Genomic DNA, 21775 nt, shown 5'->3' with positions numbered 1-21775 from the left:
ATAATCAGTTTCCAACAGTTGACAAGAAGGTGTGAGTAACGGGGGGGGGGAGGGGGGGGCCGAGAGATAGTTTTTACTTTGTATAATGACCCATCCACTCCCAGTCTTTATTCAAGCCTAATTTAATGGTGTCCAGTTTGCAAATTAATTCCAATTCTGCAGTTTCTCGTTGGAGTCTGGTTTTTGAAGTTTTTTTGTTGGAGTATTGCCACTTTGAGGTCTGTAACTGAGTGACCAGTGTGGTTGAAGTGTTCTCCGACTGGCTTTTGAACGTTAGAATTCTTGACGTCTGATTTGTGTCCATTTATTCTTTTGCCTAGAGACTGTCCGGTTTGGCCAATGTACATGGCAGAGGGGCACTGCTGGCACATGATGGCATCTCTCACATTGGTAGATGTGCAGGTGAACGAGCCTCTGATAGTGTGGGCAATCCTGATTATCACTACAAAAGTTTTTTTTTTTTTCCTCCTGCTGCTAACAGCCCACCTTAATTGATTACTCTCATTATAGTTGGTATGGCAACACCCATTTTTTCATGTTCTCGGTGTGTGTATATATATTTATGTATGTGTATATCTATCTATCTAGATTTATCTCTTACTACTGTATTTTCCGCTGTATACATCCGATGAAGTGGGTTTTAGCCCACGAAAGTCTCTAAGGTGCCACAAGGACTCCTCGTTCTTTTTGCTGATACAGACTAACATGGCTACCACTCTGAAGCATAACCTGTGCAATTTAGACAGGGTTCAGTGAGGACAGGATTTGCTCTAGAATCACTAATACCCAAACCCTAATTCCAGATGCGCCCTTTTCCAGACTTCCTACAGCTTGAGGCAGATGCTAATTTTTCTAGTTACTTCCCTTATATTAACATCAGTCTCAGAATTCATCCTTGCAGCAAAATCTACATGCTGCACTAATGTTTGACAGAGTGTCACCCTACAGAACCATAACACTGTTCACTCAAAAGGACACTCTGGATCATCCACAATATTAAAATCATTAGAAACCAACTATTGGTCCCATTTTATTTTATGATAAGATGCTTTTCACCAGTTAAATAAGAACTTGGAGAAAAATAAATTGTTACTTAAATATTTCTAGTTTCTACCACAAGAAACACATGGTACTAATAGATGGAAGGATACAGCCAGCTCCATGTCAACGTCTGTGGTCCAGAAACCGTAGAATGGATTTTTCAGTTGTACCCCCCTGAAAACAGGAGAGAATCCACAATAGTCACAGATCACATGAGTATAAAGTTGAAAAATAGAGCAAGATGCAAGTTCTTAAGCATTATTCTTTGCAACTTGGAAAAACCTGAGAAATGTTATTTTCAACTGGTTGGGGAGAGGGATAGGAAGTGGGAAGGAGAGACATACTTGTCCATGTTTCCAAATATCCATTTTCGGAAGAGCAGAATATTTTAAATCTGAGCATAATCACATTAACACTACAGAGGCCAGTTGGAAGATTGACATTTATGAGAGGTAAATGAGATGCTAAGATGAAGAGGCAGAAGGGGCCAACAGCTATTGGCCCAACCCACTTCCAGTACCCAGAGACCCACATTTGGTCATTTTGATCCTAACCAAACAAGGATGGGAAAAAATAATCAAAGGTATTCTTTCCATGCCAGGTAGAGCCAAGAAGCTAAGTTAGAGGCATAAGATTCATTACAACAACATGGAGAAATTGCACCGAGCAGAGGACTCTGGGGTTTTTTTATTATTATTGTTTGAAACAAACAGAATAATTACACTGAAATCACATGTAGCACAATGGCAGGTTCTAAGATACTGTACAACATGCAGGATGACACAGGCCTGGTTAAACTCACCTTGCTGTGCACTCACCAGGTTGCTGTGTTTGGATCCAAGTGCTGGATCCGATCCCACATGCTTCTAAGCCCATTGAGACTGAGCAGTGTCCAGACACGGTCTCTAACTTCTCAGGTCAATAAATCAGAAGATTCAGATTCCCTGACAGGTGCCCCTTCTTGGAAGCGGGACCCTGCAGGCCAGCTGTCCTAGGCCCCAGAGGTCCACCCTGATGGGTACTCTGATTTAGTTTAACCCTTCAGGAACATGTGAGTTACAGCAAGGAACAGAGGGTTTGCACAGTAACACACACAGTAACTCCTTAATACACACTCACAGAGAAAGCATAAGAGACTTACAGATCCATGAAAAAACAACAAGCCTTTGCAAAAATCCCTCTCTCCAGTGCCTCACCACAGAGAGGCCTTTGGTTTTGGCCAGTCCTTTCTAGGGATCCCTCTTGCTTCTTAGCCTTCAGGTTCTGGTCTCTCCCCTCCATTGCAATGGCCAGTCCAAGAGGCACACTTTTATATAAATTGTAGCCCCCTTTGTCAGGTGACCACCATCTTTCACTTCAAGTCCTTTGTTTGGTGATGCTTTTCTTGGCTCCTAGGTCACATGGAAGGTTGGGTTTGTCCAGGCAGTACCCAAGTCATCATCCAAGGGTGCTTGTGTTCAAGTAGGAGACCCTCCAGGTTAATGACCCTTGGACACTTTGTATTGTTTGCCCTCCGTCAACACCTCTTGGAATGTCAGTCCAAAATGGAGGCAAAAAGACCACAGGGAAGGCACAGTACAACCAAAACGGGGCTCCTAAACAAAATGGAGTTTGTAGTTTGATATAGATACATACAGGCATAAACCGAGTTGTCACATAGGGCTCTTCTGTTGCCTTTTCCTTCCATTTATTTGTTGTCCCCTTGTAAGATAGTCTCTTACCATGTATTTATACAGTGCCTAGCACCATGGAGCCACAATCCCAACTGGGGCTCCTGAACACCAGTGTAATACAAATAAACAATCATCAGTCAACATCCAGGTGGTCCTTTATATTGCCAAAAAGTGAGCCTTTACCAGGCACCAAATTGCTACTTAATCCAAATGGCTGGGGAAAAAACCCAGCACCACTATATTTAAAGATGCTTTTTTACAAAATAATAAAATAAAAAGTAACTCTTGAGATTTCAGATCTATTGTACATATTGGCATCTCCCTCTCTTGCTTTATTAAGTCCTGTCCAAGTTTGGCTAGTTACCAGATTGTGCTGGAATCACCTTCATGTACTTCTATAGGTATCAGCTTCAAATCCTGCCCAAATGGAAGGCAATTTCACCCTGGATGTTGCAAGAAGCACATGTGCATGAATTTGACTGACAGCAAAGCTGGTTTTAGTGCAAGTCTTCACATTTTATCTATATAAAAGACTCATTACTCTATATAGTCACACCTACCTTCACATGCTCTCCACAAAAGATTATCCAAAATGACAGAAGCATGGCATAGAAGATTCCTTGTCAAATATCTTCAAAGAGCAACATCCAAGTCCAGTCAAATCCAATGGAAAACCACTCTACCGGGATGTTTAGGAACGTCGTGGAGATCCCAAGAGCAAAGATGACTCTGGAGAAGCAGGAACAGAGTTAACAGAACCCTTTTGGATTTCAAAGAAAAAAAATCCCAGCTACACTTGAGGAGGCTGGTGTGGACATACAGTAGCATGTTTGCGCAGCATCTTCACATTTCTGTGCCAGTCACAAACTCCATTGTCACCCAGTTCTTAGATTTTGTTGTTGTTAAGAAGTCACTTGTCTCCATAGTTTTGTCTATCATAAACCAGTCTTTCCAAATCAAGTCTTAAGCTATTTTTAATATAACCCTGTAGATGTATAGATCCTTTTACTAAAGCACACCGCCCTATCTATATCAAGGGAGATGAATCAACTGGTTACCAAGAGGCTTGTCAACAAGGCCAATTAGTTTAGTGACTATGAAATAGGGCTAGGAGTGAGTTAGGTCTGTAGGCCAATGGGATTCGGAAGAGTCATGAAGAGGTAGAGTTTGGAATTTTGGGAGAAGGGAAGTTATTTGCACTTAGCTGCTAAAGCAGATCCTTGTTAACACTTCCCCCCGCCTTCATGGTGGCACTGGTATCGCTTTTCTGATACCTTTCTGAAGGTATGTGTATCTTCCCACAAATACCATGACTAAAGGCTCATGTGGTGACTGGCAAGTAAGGCATCACTATTAAAAATAATAATAAAAAAAAATCTGCACCTAGGCGTAGGAGTCTAAATGAAAATACAATGCTACTTTATGCAGAGGATTGAGAGGTAGTCAAATCCCTATGGGGTAAATCTTGCTTCCCCTGACACCATCAGCTCAGGATTAAACAAAAAACTGTGAATGGCTAGCCAACTACAAAAGCAGTTTCTCCTCCCTTGGTGTTCACACCTCAACTGCTAGAAGAGGGCCTCATCCTCCCTGATTGAACTAACCTCGTTATCTCTAGACTGATTCTTGCCTGCATATTTATACCTGCCTCTGGAAATTTCCACTACGTGTGTCTGACGAAGTGGGTATTCACCCATGAAAGCTTATGCTCCAATACGTCTGTTAGTCTGTAAGGTGCCACAGGACTCTGTCGCTTCCCCTCTAGTTATACAGGCTTTGACTGGGGAGCAGCGTTTAAACTGAACTCCATTGTGTTCACTGGCTCATCAGAGAGAATTACTTTGCTACACACTTTTCCAGCAGAACAGGAGCACGCGTCAGCACTGTGATCCATCTCCAATACCAAACCATGATGATGAAAATGATGGGCGTGAAGAAGGTTTTCATTGCAAACCACGCCTTTGTAAAATATTTATTCTGATGGATACCCTGAGGGAAGACAAGTTTAAGTGTGGAAGCTGTACAATATTTCTCTCTTTTCCCTACCTGCAGTCAATATAGCAGACGGTCTCTGTGCAGTTTCCTTTGCAGGCCCTGGGAAAGCGCGATTTATAGGTCTATGTTTTAAAGCAAACAGTGCTTGTAAAATACGCTATTTAATAGAAGGACAGCTACAAGCCAGGGAGTAGCAAAGCAAACTTCACCACGCAGCCCTGGCAGCGAGCCTCAGCCCTCATCTTCAGGAAAGGTTTTAATTCCTGCCTTCTTGGTCTCTCTCTTTCGTATGGCTTAGCTAGGTAGCATCAACTACAAATTTAGATCCAAGTTGGATAGCCAACACAGTGCCACAGCAGTGAGCTGGTGAATGTCCGTTAGGCCCCTGGCAAAAGAACGAAGGGGACACTCCCATATGATGTGCTCCATCGTTTGTGCCTGGTGACCAGTGTCGCATACAGGGGTTTGCCTCATTTTCCATTTAAAGAGGGTTTGGCCACATCTCCCAGGACTGGGCCTGATGCGATTCAATCTGCACCAGTCTTTCCGACATAAATCAAAACCCGGTGGTTTCTCAGCAGGGTCAGTGATGAGCGGTTTGTTTTGAGCGGTTGAAATGCTCCATAGGATTCTCCATTGAGGCTCAGCATCGAAGTTGGGTGTAAGGGTCTTGCTACTGTTCCATAGAGGGTAGTGGGATTTTAAGCTCATTTTGGGGATTTCTGCAGGTCATCGTGCAGCAGGATCCTCGCATTTGCATCGACGTGGTTAAGAAAGCGAGATGTCTGAGCAGCTCTTCTAATCGGCGGAGGCTGGATGTGCGATAGGACTGGGAGCCAGTCAACTGGAGACGATCTGAGCATCCCTAACACTATGCGCATTGCATTAGCAAGGTTAGTGTGACTGCTAGGAGATCACACTGGCACAAAATATTCAGCTGCAGAATATACCAAAGCAATTGTTGTGGTTTGTAAGGTCCGTCGACTGGAGCCCCGTGATGTTCCAGCCAATTTTCTGATAAGCGCGACATGAGACTTGACCTTATCGTGGGTGTTCGAGGTGCTGTTGAAAGGTCAAACTCCAGTCCAGTGTAATGCCAACACACTTTGGATTAGCCTCATGGCTGATGCTCTCACCACAGAATGGCACATTAAGTTGGTATTAGCCATTTTATTGTTCAGATGGAAAGCAGTCACCCCCCCCGGGGGGGGGGGGGGAGAGGGAGGTGCGTTAGGCCTAAGTTTCCAGCATTGGAAATAATCAGCCATCGTGCTAAAATCTCAGGTTAGGATGCAACTGAGGGTATGGAGGCTTGTATGCTGAACAGCTAGGGCAATATCATCCGCATACATGAATTTCCTTGACTCCGTCGCTGGTATAGCTGCGGTGTATAGATTAAAAAGTATCCAGGCCAGAACAGAGCCCGAGTTAAGAGTTCTTGGTCTACTGATCTAGCCATTAAGGTAGCAGATCATTTGCCGGCAGTGAATGACGTGAGAGATCTTGAGGAGGAGGCCCCTTCTCCAGACAGTGTTGTATGCCGAGGACAGATCAACAAGGACGATCCCAGTCTTCAACTTACGTTGGAATCCTTCCTCAATGCTGCTAGACAACTCCCTGACACCACATTCTACAGGCCATTACCCTCTGACCCCACTGAGGATTGCCAAAAGAAACTACATCATCTGCTCAAGAAACTCCCTAAAGGAGCACAGGAACAAATCTACACTGACACACCCCTAGAGCCCCGACCAGGGTATTCTACCTGCTACCCCAAAAATCCATGAACCTGGATGCCCCATCATCTCAGGCATTGGCACCCTGACAGCAGGATTATCTGGCTATGTAGACTCTCCCCTCAGGCCCTATGCTACCAGCACTCCCAGCTATCTTCGAGACACCACTGACTTCCTCAGTAAACTACAATCCTTTGGTGATCTTCCAGAAAACACTATCCTAGCCACTATGGATGTAGAAGCCCTCTACACTAACATTCCACACAAAGATGGAATAGCATCCCTGATACCATCACGGCAAACCTGGTGGCATGACTTTGTCCTCACCCACAACTATTTCAGATTTGGGGACAATTTTATACATTCAAGTCAGCAGGACTGTTTTGGGTACCCGCATGGCCCCTCGGTATGCCAACATTTTTATGGCGGACTTAGAACAATGCTGCCTCAGCTCTCGTTCCCTTATGCCCCTACTTTACTTACGCTACATTGATGACATCATCTGGACCCATGGGAAGGAGGCCCTTGAGGAATTCCACCAAGATTTCAACAATTTCCACCCTACCATCAACCTCAGCTTGGACCAGTCCACACAAGAGGTCCACTTCCTAGACACTACAGTGCTAATAAGTGATGGTCACAACCACCACCCTATACCGGAAACCTACTGACCACTATACTTGCATACATGCCTCCAGTTTTCATCCAGACCATATCACACGATCCATTGTCTACAGCCAAGCTCTAAGATACAACCGCATTTGCTCCGATCCCTCAGACAGAGACAAAACACCTACAAGATCTCTATCAAGCATTCTTAAAACTGCATTACCCACTTGGTGAAGTGAAGAAACAGATTGACAGAGCCAGAAGGGTACCGAGAAGTCACCTATTACAAGACCGGACCAACAAAGAAAGTAACAGAACGCCACTAGCCGTCACCTACAGCCCCCAACTAAAACCTCTCCAGCGCATCATCAAGGATCTACAACCTATCCTGAAGGATGATCCCTCACTCTCACTGACCTTGGGAGACAGGCCAGTCCTCACCTACAGACAGCCCCCCAACCTCAAGCAAATACTCACCAGCAACTACACACCACACAAACAAACAAATAAAAAACACACAACCACCAACCCAGGAACCAAACCTTGCTACACACCCCGGTGCCAACTCTGTCCACATATCTATTCAAGGGACACCATCATAGGACCTAACCATATCAGCCACGCCATCCAGGGCTCATTCCCACCTGCACATCTACCAATGTGATATATGCCATCATGTGCCAGCAATGCCCCTCTGCCATGTACAATGACCAAACTGGACAGTCTCTACACAAAAGAATAAATGGACACAAATCTGACATCACGAATCATAACATTCAAAAACCAGTAGGAGAACACTTCAATCTCTCTGGTCACTCAATAACAGACCTAAAAGTGGCAATTCTTCAATTAAAAAAAACTTCAAAAACAAAAACAGACTCCAATTTGAAGCTGCAGAACTGGAATTAATTTGCCAACTGGATACCATCAGATTAGGCCTGAATAAAGACTGGGAGTGGTTGGGTGTTTACAAAACCTAAAACTTAAAATTTCCCGAATACTAATCTCTCCCTACTGTTACTCACACCTTCTTGTCAACTGTCTGTAATGGGCTACTCTCTTACCACTTCAAAAAAGTTATTTTTCCTCCCTTGGTATCCTGCTGTTAATTGATTTATCTTTAGACTGACCTCACACTTGGTAAAGCAATCCCCATCCTTTTATGTATTTATAGTTGCTCCTGTATTTTTCACTTCACGCATCTGATGAAGTGGGTTCTAGCCCACGAAAGCTTATGCCCAAATAAATTTGTTAATCTCTAAGGTGCCACAAGGACTCCTTGTTTTTTTGCTTGGTCACAGCAATTCCTCTTCAGGCAAAATCCTGCCTGCTCCGCTGGGAGTATGTCTTCGATAATGGCAGACAGATGGTGGAGCAGCACCCGTTCCATGAGCTTGCTGATGGTTGAGAGAAGAGAGATGGGGCGGTAGCTGGCTGCATCCTCTGGGGTTTCCCAGGCTTCAATAGGGCAACCACTGTGGCCCGTTGCCAGCTTGTTGGCACTTCTCCAGTTCTATGTACAGCAGTAAAAAGCACCGCCAGCCATTCCCGTCCCCATCTCCCCAGGTTCTTGAGAAACTCTGGAGGAATGCCATCAACCCCTGCAGCTTTCCGGCTTTTGGTTTCCAACTGTGCAACATCGATCTCAACAAAATATGGGGAGGAGAATGGGGATTCCTCTGAGCATTGTTGAAGGTTTCTGAGGAATTCCCACTGGACCTCCTGGCATGTAACCTTGTCTGTCAGCGTCTAGCTGTTAGAAAGAAAGAAGATAAGAGGCGACAGCATTTGCGGTCACCTTTGCCGGGCATCGTGTTACTGGCTGGGATCCTCCAAGTTGCCGCAAAAGAGCCCATGCCTTATGACTCCAATGGGTGAAATCAAGGCTTTCAACAGTCTCTTTCCACCTTTCCAGGCACACCGAATTCAAGGACTCAAAGCCACTGCGCTGCTTATCTGGGTTGCTGCTCCTTTCCTATTCCCTCAGGAGGGACTCAGATTCTTTTGTCCAGCAGGGGGTGAAAGCCTTGCAGTTACTGTGCGGGATGTACTACTTAGCGGTCAGTTTTAGGATGTTTGAAAAATGGACGAAGTTTCTAGGTATTGGTTCGCGCTGTGGGATTTGATGTTCTTTTTCTGAAGTGTAGGTAGGTCAATCAACCTTGCGGAAATTCCCATGCAGCTTTGGCACAGACTGCAGAAGAGGCACTTCCAGGCTAATCTGGAGGAGGATTGGGCGATGTTGGCTATGCGGGAAGTAACTCAGGATGATTGTTGTTGTGGCCAATGGGACACCTGCACTATTACGGGTCACAAAACACAGGTCAGGGTTGTGATCCATTGTCCACCTCACAGACCAAAATGATCCGGATTGCTTCGGATCATAGAGCAGGTGGAGGTCTTCGAGGGGGACCCAGTCTGTGATCTGTTCCCCATTCTGTGATCTGTTCCCCAGCTGTGTCATTTGAGTAGTATCCCCAGTCTTCATGATGGCTGTTAAAGTTGTCCATGTAGATGGCCGGATGAGGAAGGGAAGGCGAGATGGGATCAAGCCACATGATGTTAGGTGGCTTGTATATGTTTACTATAATGATGTCCCTGATTCTAACCATGCTGATCTCTCTTCCACTGGTTGATGATTCTTCCAAAACTTCCATATCCTCTAATCCATTTTGCATGTACACTGCTATCCCATGTATTGGATGGTTGACAGCAGTGATTTTGGTATAGCCATAGGTTTTATGTCTGGCACCTTTATCTTCTTTCACATGTGTTTCTTGGAGGGCCACAAGGTCAATGTGATGGTCTTTGAGGGTCCTCGAGAGGTAATCGGCTTTTTCCCTGGACATCCCTTCTACATTAAGTTGGTATATTCAGAGGACTGGCCCAACTGTTCTTTTTTGGTCCTGAAAAGGGCGGTTTGAGATAGCATAATCATTGCTATGTTCACTGGGAGGTCGGTAATACAACATCTGGTGGCCAATTGATGACATTGGCAGTTGGTTAATTTTCACAACACAGAAAAAAAAAGAAACTCCACCAACACTTAACAGAAGCACCACGTGAAGGCTGTCATCTTGCTCCTCCTCTCTCGGTGAAGACTGACAACAAGGATGCCAATTAGTGCCAGTGATAGTGGTGTTTTTGTGATGTGAACCTTAAGAGCTGGCTGGAAACTAACGCATTTCATATAATGCAATGAATATTACAGCTGTGAACTGGGTTCCAATGGTGACAGAAGTTAAGAGCCCCCATTCAGTTTCCCAATCCAACAAAGTCTTAGGAGGTAACTGTGGTGTGGCGTTATGGGGTCTATCTGAGTTTTCCTTTGTAAAAACTTAGAGTGAGAACTAATGTGTTTTAAACAAAAAAACTCTTCTGGTTCTGTGTGCCACAAAAGGTGGTGGCTAGATAGCTCAATAGATTAGGAATAGGAACTAGGGTATTTTACTGATAAATCAATTCAATTTTGTGCAGATTGGTGATGACTAGAAGGTGCCCTATGAGGCACAGATGAAATAAAATTGGTTGTCCCAGTCCACTTGTAGTAGTGGTTAAGATATTTGATATCATTTACTGAAGGCAAGTGATAAAAATGACACACACACTTACTATCAGGCAAACATCCTTTATTTCTCCAATGCCCACATTAACTGCCTGACTTTCGTTCACAGGGAGTCGAATGTTGATGAGGTAGAAGTAGTGAGCCACAGTTCCAATTTCCATGAAAGGCAGCATATCACAGTAATAGAATTGGCCTTCATGTGCTCTAGTCTGGTGGAATGGCATAGAGAGGAAAAATACAAGAGTCAGCATTGTTCACACTTAATTGGACCTTACCATGGTCCAAAACAGTCAGTTACTGCTTTAAAATGTGGAGATGCACAGTACAAAGTCCTTATCATATCCTGAGTATTCCCTTTTCAGGGAAAGCAGGACTGTGGAATAAGACAGGCAATTATATTACCATATTGCCTTTCACTTGTGAGGTGGGACAGTTGGTTAAGCAGATACCTGGAGCTGAAACATGTTACTGAGTTGTCATTTATTTTTAAAAAAAGGACTATAGTAGTTACAGTAAATAGCACTGTTGCAAAAAAACAAAACAGGGATAACTAAGGCAAATGAACTTTTTTGTCTCGTCTCACCTGGTTTGTGCTCCAATCACATCGGAATATTCTGCATAATGCATAGACCTTGCACAGCTATATCATCTCCTAAGGATCTCCAAGCATATTACAAACATTAGTGGATTAACTCTCCCAACTCCACAGTGATGACAGGCATTATTTCCTTTTCCCTCCCTGCTCCTTTTAACAACAACAGGAGAAACTGAGCAACAAGTGGTTTCCCCAAGGTCATGCCAGAAGACTGTTAGAACCTAGATCTCCGGACCCTACTCTGTCTCACTGTCTTACCCACAAGACAATCTTTCTACTCCAAAGTTGTACTCACTCCTATGTCTAGTCTGCTTTCCTCTAGTTAAGGCTTTGATCACAGGGCAATGTCCAGATAGGGCAATCAAACACTCATTCAGGACACATGGATGCAGCAGCTAAATCCTGTGAAGCATGAGAATACTGAAGAAGTAGTGGACCCCTGACTAAATTTTGTCCCATAACTTACTTTTGAAGAGGCAAAGGAGCATTTTAGCTTTCAGGTCTGTACTGCATGTACCATTTCTGTCCATTCAGCAACCATGTCATCACGATAAGCCAATAACACGTCAAATATAATCTCTGCGTTGTCTTCTGCAAGGGTAACAACCAACCAAAGTCATTACAACGCAAACTGTAGGCAATGTCGGCTCAGGGAAGGAGGAGAAATATTGTGATAAAATTCAAGGATGTCTCTCTCGGGTGGTGATTTAGGGAGGGATTTTCAAAAGGCACTCAGCAGTGGCCTAACTCTGCCCCACTGAAATCAATGGGAATAAAGATTGGCCAACACGGATTGCTCTGGAAAATCTACCCTTAGCCCATCCTGGAGGGTTAGATGTTTACGGCCTTACTTGAGAACAGGTCAAAGAGCCAGCTGCTCAATCATTATGGTACCCTTCTCTAGGCATAATAGAGCTCACTCACTTGTAGCATTACCATCTAATTCAATTCTCCAAAACTGGGATTTTCAAAGGGCCCCATGTGCTATCCACTTGGAGTTGGTTTATGCCCCTATAATGAAAGGAGGGGTGCTCTGTAACAATTATTGATCGGTTTCCAAAATGTGATTTATGTGCTGTGTGAGTTGAAGAGAAGGAAGCAGACAGTTTCTGCACCCTCACCCACAGATAGATACGGTCACAAGACCAGCGATTGCAAGCCTCTGGGACTGAATGAATTTAACTACCCAAACAATAGAGCAGCCATCATGGGGCCACTGTGGCTGGACCCTAGATGGACAGGCTGGACAACTGGGAAGAAGGAAGACTTAATTATTTTCACCCTATAACGAAGGCCTGGTCTTCATGGGGGAACTGACTGGCAGACATAGTAGTATAATTATAGCGCTATAGCTGTGCCAGTATAGCTCCCCATACGGACACTATTCTAGAATGAAAGTAACTTTATTCCAGTGTAATTTCCCCACTTACGCAAGTCCAAAGACACCACTGAGCAATATGGTAATTGGGCCAAGATACACACAGGGATGGTGGGGGCTTTCAGAAAACCCAGTTTTCCCTGGGACTAGTGAGAGAGACTCGGACAGAACGGGACCAGGCTGTGTCTCCGGAGCTTGTTGGCTTTCTAAGAGCATGTGCATTGGTTCATGACTTCTCCTCAGTGGGTGAGGTTGTGTGTCTCACCCAAGGAGGTCAGACCAGATGATCATTGTCCCTTCTGGCCTGAAAATCTACGCAAAGCAAGTCCTGTGGGAAATCTGCTAACCAGCTCCAAAATTACACAGAAGAGCTGCAGTGGCAGCTTGAAGTTGGTCAGAGAAGTGAGGTGAGTTACCCGTAGTCAAACAGGAGGTCTGTAGCAAAGCCAGGAATTGAACTCACTCATCCTAAATCCTAGTGCAGGGCCTAAATCACAAGCCTAACCTTCTTCTTTTAATAAAAAGTCAGTTCACACTGGAATTAGAATCATTATTTCCATTCCTGCAGAACCAAACTGCACACTACATGCTACTTGCCTCTGAACAACAGCACTTCACACTCAGAGAGCTCTTCAAATGAAGAGTGCAAGTCATATTAGAAGCACAAAGACAACAAGGAGTCCGGTGGCACCTTAAAGACTAACAGATTTATTTGGGCATAAGCTTTCGTGGGTAAAAAAACCTCACTTCTTCAGATGCATGGAGTGAAAATTACAGATGCAGGCATTATATACTGAGACATGAAGAGAAGGGAGTTACCTCACAAGTAGAGAACCAGTGTTGACAGGGCCAATTCGGTCAGGGTAGATATAGTCCACTCCCAATAACAGATGAGGAGGTGTCAATTCCAGGAGAGGCAAAGCTGTTTTTGTAATGAGCCAGCCACTCCCAGTCCCTATTCAAGCCCAAATTAATGGTGTTAAATTTGCAAATGAATTTTAGTTCTGCTGTTTCTTTTTGAAGTCTGTTTCTGAAGTTTTTTTGTTCAAGAATAGTTACTTTTAAATCTGTTATAGAATGTCCTGGGAGATTGAAGTGTTCACCTACTGGCACAGATTCATGTGGTCTCAGTCTCCTGGTGAGCTGGATAGTACATTCATTTTACCAACGTATCCATTTGTACCCATTTTTACAGATTGGAATAAATCGCTAGACAAGATCATCCCTTTTTGGTCCCTGACATGTAAAATGGAAGAGCAGTTGCTGCCACACTGACTGTGCAATTTTGAGGCGAATTGTCTGGAGTTGCCCCTTGCTAGCATGGCACAATCGAGAGAAGAGGGCATGTCAGTGTTACCCTGATCGCCCAGCTTTGAACACTCACACTTTCTGATATACTTGCACTGGAGGCTAAGATGCCCATTGTAACATTTTACATTCATAGAGCACCATCAGCCTGAAGGAACCCAAAACACTACACAGAGCACCCCTGAACCAATGCTACTGATTGAGGGGAGAGCATGAGACAGCTGAGCTGACACACACAACACTACAGAACACAGAGGAGTTTAGACTGTAAACTCCTCAGGGCAGAGTCCATTTCATGCCATATGTTTGTATAGGGACTAGCAAAATGAGACTTCTAGGTGCTCCTGTAATACAATTAATACTAACCAAGCACATCAAGCAGTAATAGCTCCCCCAGGCTGTCTACTTTTCTCCTCTACAATCATTCCGAAATTCTGAACTGTGCTAGGAGCGCTTCTGTTCAGGAGTGTTCAAGCTTTATTGTCACTTGAAGCAGGAAAAAAAAATTGCTTAATTTTTTTTTAAAAATCCATTTAAAAATGCCACAGGGAGATATTTGGATCAAGCAGCATGGGGGCAATTAGTAAGTGACTTACTGATGGCATTATCCCTCTTGAACACGATGTCCGGCACCATGGTGACAATCATGAACTGGAGCCAGGGGTTCATCTCCCTGTTGGGGAGGGGGAAGTGAACAGCAAACACAATATTATCAATGTCTATTGGTCTGCTCATTTCCTCGTCAAGATCTCGGATCTTCTCACACTGGCTGGGTCCCCAGGGCATTAGCATTTGGTTTGGTGGTGGGGTTTTTGTACATCTATGCATTTTATTGACCTATAAAGCACAGCTGTAGTGGCACTCGGAGCTGAAAATGAAACACAAATCACATTCATAAAATCTGCAACTCCATGGCACAATGACTAACTGCTTTTTGTGCAGGTATTCACCACCGACCCTTTCTCAGGTATGCACATAGGACCAGCTCTATGCCAGTGAATCCCTTCCAGCAGGTCTTAAAAAGAGGATGTTCCCTAGAAACCCTTCTGCTTATGCAGGAGCAAGTATAAGTGAAAAGCAACATCTACTTGTGCCAGAGGGACATTCTCTAAGCTCCCCTCTGAAGATATTGCTCCAAAGCATGAGGTCCTCAGCTGGGATCCTGGCTGTAGTAACCTGCAGAACAAGCCTGTTCAGCCTCTGGATGGAGACACTGATAACTGAACAGGTACGTTCCAGTTATCATATAATTACACATACTGGTAGTACCAGTGGCACCCAATTCTACATCCTTCTGTTTCTTGCTCTGGTAAAGAGAGGCCTGGTCTACACTAGGGTTCTTTGCCAAAAGTTTCCCACCATTGCTACCAGTGGTTCAGCTTTAGCAATGGAAGATAGCAACTATGGGAGCACAAGTGTAGGTTACATCTTCCTTCTGTCTAGCCCTGCGCCAAGCAGCTCTAGACAGCTTGGGAGAGCCCTGTCTGCATGACCACTCCCATCCTATCTACCATTCATGTTCACAAGAGTGGAAATTCTTGGCAAAAATTCTAAGATGAAAAAGGCCTTATTGGGCCTGATTTTGACTTCACATCGGTGTAGATCAGGAGCCATTCCCATGAAGTCAAGGAAATTAAAACAGGTAAACTAGATCAGAATCCGGTCCAGGTACATTTGTGATGAGACATCTAGAATATGCATTCTTTGTGGCTTCCAGACACCTAGAGCAATAGACAAGGCTCACTTTAGAAAACACAACAGAAGCGGCGCTACCCCTTTGGGGGCCTCTCACAGGAGCACCCCCCCATAATAAACAAACAAACAAAAATAAAGCAAATAGGGGCCCCACTTTGGAGCTGCCCAGGGCCCTAAGCAATTGCTTAGTCTGCTTATGCCTAGCGCCAGCTCAGATTACAGGGTCCCCATTCAGCAAGGTAGTTAGGCACATGGGTAATTCAATGGACATTGTGGTATCAGGGCCCAACCGCTCCTTTTTATTAAGGATAATGCAGCAGTAATGAAGCCAAAGTAGAAATGATTTTACACTTCTTGGTTTTACACTTACCACAAGCTGTTTTGATCGGGTTTAGCTGGCTGGTAGCTCCCGGCCAAGCTGTGCTAAAACCACCGGTCTAGTTCAGATTTCGGCTTCAATAAATACATTTAACACTGAGTCCACCCCGACTAGTAATTAAACCAGGATGAAAACAGGGTTTAACTGCTTCAGGCAATATGGTTTTACTAGCTGGAAGGCCATCACCAGGACTCTGTACAAATAGGAGGGGGAAGTGCGGTCACCCTTTGTGACAGCTATGAGCTACTAACAGATTAAAGCCAGAGTAGAAATACTGGCCAGAATAAATGATAAAACTTTAAATCCTGCCTTGTAAAATCAGCGAAGCATGAGCTGTTTTCAAACTTTGTCAGAGGATTAGAAGTGGCGTTCCTCATCAGCAGAGCCTGCCATTGAACAACTTAGTCCTCCAGTTACAAGTGGAGATCATGCATTTGTTGTTGCTTTTGTCCTCTAAGCATCTACCCACGCAGCGATTCCCCCCCACCCCGCAAAAAAAATACTATATATAAGGGCATCAGCAACCTGCAATTGGCAGGGTAGATAGGAGTGAGGGCTGAATGTATAATGTCTATGTCACTTCGGCTAGATCCTCTCCTTTTATACCATTACCTCTCCTTTCTTAGAGCTAAAAAGGGACTACTGCATTCCTAGCACCATATTGTTCCCAATAAAGGAGGTTGCACAAGCTGCACATAACAGACATGAAACTAAGGAAGCTCTGAAATCCTGTTGAGCAACATCCTAGCTGCAAAAGTTTCCAGTCACTGTTGCAAACCTGGCATGAGTAAAAAGATTTCACCTGAAATCCACCATCTGTGGAAACCAAACATCACACTGCTATTTCCCTGCTTAGCAGCTTCCCTGACGTGAGAAAGGAGCTCTTCAAAAAGCCCTGAGGGAAAAAACATCACAAAACACAGAGAACCCCGAGTGTCACTCTACCAAAATGCCTCCTCAATCTCTTCCGTTCTCCTCTCACTCTGCCAAGAGCCCACCTCAGGAAGCAGACACCCCCCCCCCTCCCGTAACTTGTACTGAGCTCTCTCTTGGCAGAGTTCCTGAAATGAAATCTGCGAGAGACTTTAAAGAGGGAAAAAACCCCACCATCACAGCACAATTACAGATAAACAAGATTCTTCTGCTGGAGCAGTTCCCAGCAGTTGTTTGTGTTATTATTTGTTCAACTGAAGATTAAGTTACTTCCTGTAACTGCTCTGAGAGAAGTTAAACATTTTTAGTTTCAAAGTTCTTATTCAATTTTCCCTTCCTCTCCAAGCAGATACTGAAACTAGGCAGTACCATCTTTTTCCTCTCTGCCCTTTCTTTCCTGGTAGCCACTGGAGTCCACAAAGAGGTCTGGGGAAGATGCATGTTCATAGAAGCAATTCAGCAACACAACTAAACAGGACAGAGGGAAGGAGAAAGTTTGCACCTTTAACACTTACCCACAGGGCCGGCTCCAGGCACCAGCCCAGCAAGCAGGTGCTTGGGGCGGCCAAGGGGAAGGGGCGGCACGTCGGGCTGTTCGGCAGCAATTCGGAGGCGGGTCCCTCTTGGAGGGAAGCACCTGCCACCGATCGCAATTGCGATCGTGGCTCCCCCCCCCCCCCACCGCTTGGGGCGGCAAAAACCCTGGAGCCGGTCCTGCTTACCCATCAGACCTCCCACTAGAAAAGCAATGACTTGGAAAATCAGCAAGATCCCTCCAATAATGCACAGCTTTTTAGTGCTCATGTTTTCTATAACTGCCCCAGCCATACTTGGCCTCCTTCACCAGCAAAACTGAGGGCTTGAAAAGTGCTGTGGGGATGGGAAGGAGATCGGCTCAACACTGGCTGCTGAGACAAGACTGGATCTGTCTCCCCTCTTCTGAGAGCTGTGATTTAGATCGGTGCTTGGCAGCTTTAAAAGGTGCAGGAACACAAAAGTGAATCACATGACACTATCTTGCCCCTCCTCCCCTTCCAATTCATGCAGCAGCTATTTATGGCAGTCTCATAGAGCCTCTTCAGCTGTGGGGAGAGCCAGAACTGCCCATTCAGCAGATGCTTTTTAGTTCTTCAGTCACAGAACCATAGGCTAGCTCTACACTACAAACTCTTGCTGGCATAGAGAGGTTGGTCAGGGGTGGGATCCCTGGCCAACATAGTTGTGCGGGCAAAAGCCCCAGTATAGATGCAGTTGGGCTGGTAAACACTATAGCCACACTAGGAGTGCTTTGCAAGCTCAGTATATTAGGATAGCTGTACAGGCAATGTGCTCTTAGTGCACATCTGGGGATAGAAGTTGGAGATGGAAGGGCTAGTCAGATTCACAGGCTGGGGTTAGTGTAGGATTGTCCCCTACAATATATGCTTCAGGCAATTTGAAAGTGAAATTGGATCTGGAAGAACATGCAAGCAAACCTACAGGCAACAGTAAGAACACCAGGCCAGGGGACCCAGAGGGGGCATTTAGATTTCTGTGCTGTATTTAGCCTATCAAGGCTCACATCTGTTATAGGAGTACTCTGTATGCATATTAGAGCTGTGGGATTTCAGAAACTGGTCCAGTTGCATACCAGAAGAATCCATGAGCTTTCCAAAGGTTTTGTGAAAAGTTTGAGAGCACGAGCCAGGACCCAGCCTAGCCAGTAGCCTGGTGGTCAGGGCACGCTCCTGGGGTGGTGGAAATCCAGGCTCAGATCCCTGCTCTTCCTAATTTAGAGCAGAGACTTGAACTTGGTTCTCCCATATCCCAAGTGGGGTACAGAGTCAGTCTCTCTCTCTCTCTCTCTGAATGCTTAATTATTTATACCAAGTGGAACAGCTCCAGCAGGAGAAGCAGAGAGACCCAACCCAGAACAGCCAGTAGCCTGGAGGGCAGGACATTCACCTTCACTGTGGGAGAATGGCAGAGTAGGGACACACACTTGGCTCGCCCACATCAGAGGCGAGTTCTCTCACCCCCAGCTTACTGGCTATTCTGGGGTCTCACTCTCTGGATTTGATCAGAAATTCCTGGGCCTGAGAAACCTTCCTGATGACAGTTTAATCCAAATGGATACGTTCCCGCCAAAAGTGTCCGTTTCGACAAAACATTTCCAACGAAGAACCCTTTTATTGAAAAGTTCCTGAATACATATGGTACCAGTAGATGCACTCAAGAATATGCTGAATAATTTCTGGGTTTTGTAGGCCAAATAGAACTTCTTGTGCACTGCAAATGGTTTCCTCTAGATTTTAAAGTGATGTAAAATGCAATCAGTTTCACGCCCCATACCTATCCTCTGCCAATTTTTGTGGTTTTACAGTCACCTTTTCCTATTCAAAAAAGGGTTTCTCTGTCCTGCTGCTGTGTGTAAGAACCACACAAGCAGGAGAAATAGACTATAGTGGGGGGGGGGGGGGGGGAGGGGAAGGGAGAGAGAGAGAGGAGAGGAGAGGGAGGAAGTCAGCAAACAAACAAACCAAACCACATCAAACAGTATTCTTAGATGTTCCATATCAGACTAAGTAAAACAATTGTCCAAACATGACTAATTAAATTGATACTCTTTAACCATCCTGGCTTTTCTGGACTACTTCACCTCTGCAGCGTCAATAAAATGTCTGAATGTTTGTGCCCTAATCTTCAGAGAATAGAAGCGAATGCAAACTGCATCAGTTTCTAATGCAACCTAGCCAGCAGTTTACAACAGCTTCACAAACAGCCCTAAGAGGAACAGGAGTACTTGTGGCACCTTAGACTAACAAATTTATTAGAGCATAAGCTTTCGTGGGCTATAGCCCACTTCTTCGGATGCATATAGAATGGAACTTATATTGAGGAGATCTATATATCTAAATAGATATAGATATATAGATCTCCTCAATATAAGTTCCATTCTATATGCATCCGAAGAAGTGGGCTATAGCCCACGAAAGCTTATGCTCTAATAAATTTGTTAGTCTAAGGTGCCACAAGTACTCCTGTTCTTTTTGTGGATACAGACTAACATGGCTGCTACTCTGAAGCCATAAGAGGCATTTTAATTGGTCTTTGTTTTTAAATGTTAATTGCAGACATCTGTTAGATAAATGACATGGCCTGTGATAAACCAAGTGTAAAAACTTTGTTCCCCAGTTAGCACCATCTCCCATTAAGCCACTCATTGTCATGCAACATGCTCTTAGTCTTTTTAGCTGGATAAATGGATATTCTCAGCTCCTTTCGCATCTGTCACTCTTGTTAAATATATGCTCCCAGTTTATTTTTCCATATACAAATATGTCTTTATTTTTAATGGTTTGATGCCTCATTTAGGTATTCTACTTAATCCATTATCCTGGTTTTCCATTTAATCCTCATGCATAAAGTCAGTCATGGGGCCCCTTTTATTGCACTATAAATACAACAGTAACGTTTTCTCGTCTAGAAAGCTTTCCCCATTGTTGGCAGCGTATGGAGTGAAGAGTGATTGTTAGGAGTGTTATGGGCACCAGCTTAATACTGTTTCATCAACTAAGTACAGAAGTTACAAAGGAGGTTTGATTACAGTGATGCTTTTTGGCAACCTCTAATTTCACATTCCATCACAGGCAGAGGTGCAGAGGGGGAGCTGGGCCTCGCCCTGCCTTTGAGCACCCAGGATTCCCACTGAAGACAAGGGAAGTCTGGGTGCATAAGAAATGCAGGGTTGGGTTCCTATATTTAATGTGGGCCAGACGTAGGGTACTCCAGATGCCTTCAACTCATTGTAGTGGTGCATTAGTGTACAGCTGGTTTTGTAAACTAAGTCACACTACGAATGTGGTGAACTGCACCTAGAATTGTGACAAAACTCAAGGTCTATGGGATCGAGACAGACAAGTAAAATGTACAAAGCCTGCTTGGAAGCATAATGGCTACTGCTCAAGGCCTAAGTGTACACAAGACTCCAGCTCCTTTCCAGGTGCTTCCAGAAGCACAAGTCTCGCAGCACAGTTCATGCCTTCTGCTATCTTGCCAGCATTGAACAAACTATGGTCTTATGTCTGAAGCTATGTTAACTTTTAAAATGCTACAGTAGCACAACTCCAGTGCCACCACTGCTCTAGCGCTACAGGGTAGACCCTCACTACAGCGACGGGACTGGGTTCTCCAGTTGCTGTAGTTAATCCACCTCCCCGAGAGGTAGTAGCGAGACTGACAGAAGAAATCTTCCAGTGACCCAGCTACACCGGGGGTTAGGTTGGCTTAACTACATCTCAGGGGTGTGAATTTTTTTGCACCCTTGAGAGATGTAGCTATGCCGATGAAAGTTTCCTGCATAAACCAGTCCTAACTGACACCATGCCCTGAAGTACCCTAAGAAGGCACAGCAGTTTGTACCCTGGTGCTAGTCATTCCTATATAGTCTGTTAATTAGGATGGTGTTAAAAGTACTTTACCTTGTTCTGTTGAATAGAGCTGGCAGCATGTACTTAGGAAAGCTCTGCAGGTTTGCTAGCTTTTTTAAAGTGGTCATAGAGCAGCACGCTTGTTCATGCTCCGTGCTGTTTGATGGCATAGGAAGGGTTCAGAACAGTGTATGCGAGACTGAAATCATATAATATGAGCATGGTGCCTCTGTTTGGAAATGCTCCCCCGCAGCACAATCACTGTAACAGCCAAGTGCCTCCTACAAGGGCAACTGCCAACGGCACCTCAGGCTTCATTTTCTGCTAGCAAGGAGCAGGCTTGGGAGTGTTTGGGGACATTAGTATGAAAGGGAGGGTACTATTGCAAGAAAGCCTAATCAGAGAAGGGGGTTTTGGTTTTAGCTCTGAACACTTTCTGACCAAGGGAACTCACTCTTC

General features: G+C 44.6%; 1 pseudogene; it reads right to left on the bottom strand.

The window, feature by feature from the left end:
* LOC113407368 overlaps nucleotides 1-17735 on the bottom strand; it is a 40919-nt pseudogene extending 23184 nt beyond the window's left edge.
* Between the last annotated feature and the right edge of the window lie 4040 nt (nucleotides 17736-21775).

This window comes from Terrapene carolina, unplaced genomic scaffold (genome assembly GCF_002925995.2).
Source record: "Terrapene carolina triunguis isolate 2854851 unplaced genomic scaffold, T_m_triunguis-2.0 Scaffold211, whole genome shotgun sequence".
Classification (NCBI taxonomy): Eukaryota; Metazoa; Chordata; order Testudines; family Emydidae; genus Terrapene; species Terrapene triunguis.
The sequence above is the reverse complement of the archived record's forward strand: the minus strand, read 5'-3'. Positions and strand labels throughout refer to the sequence as shown.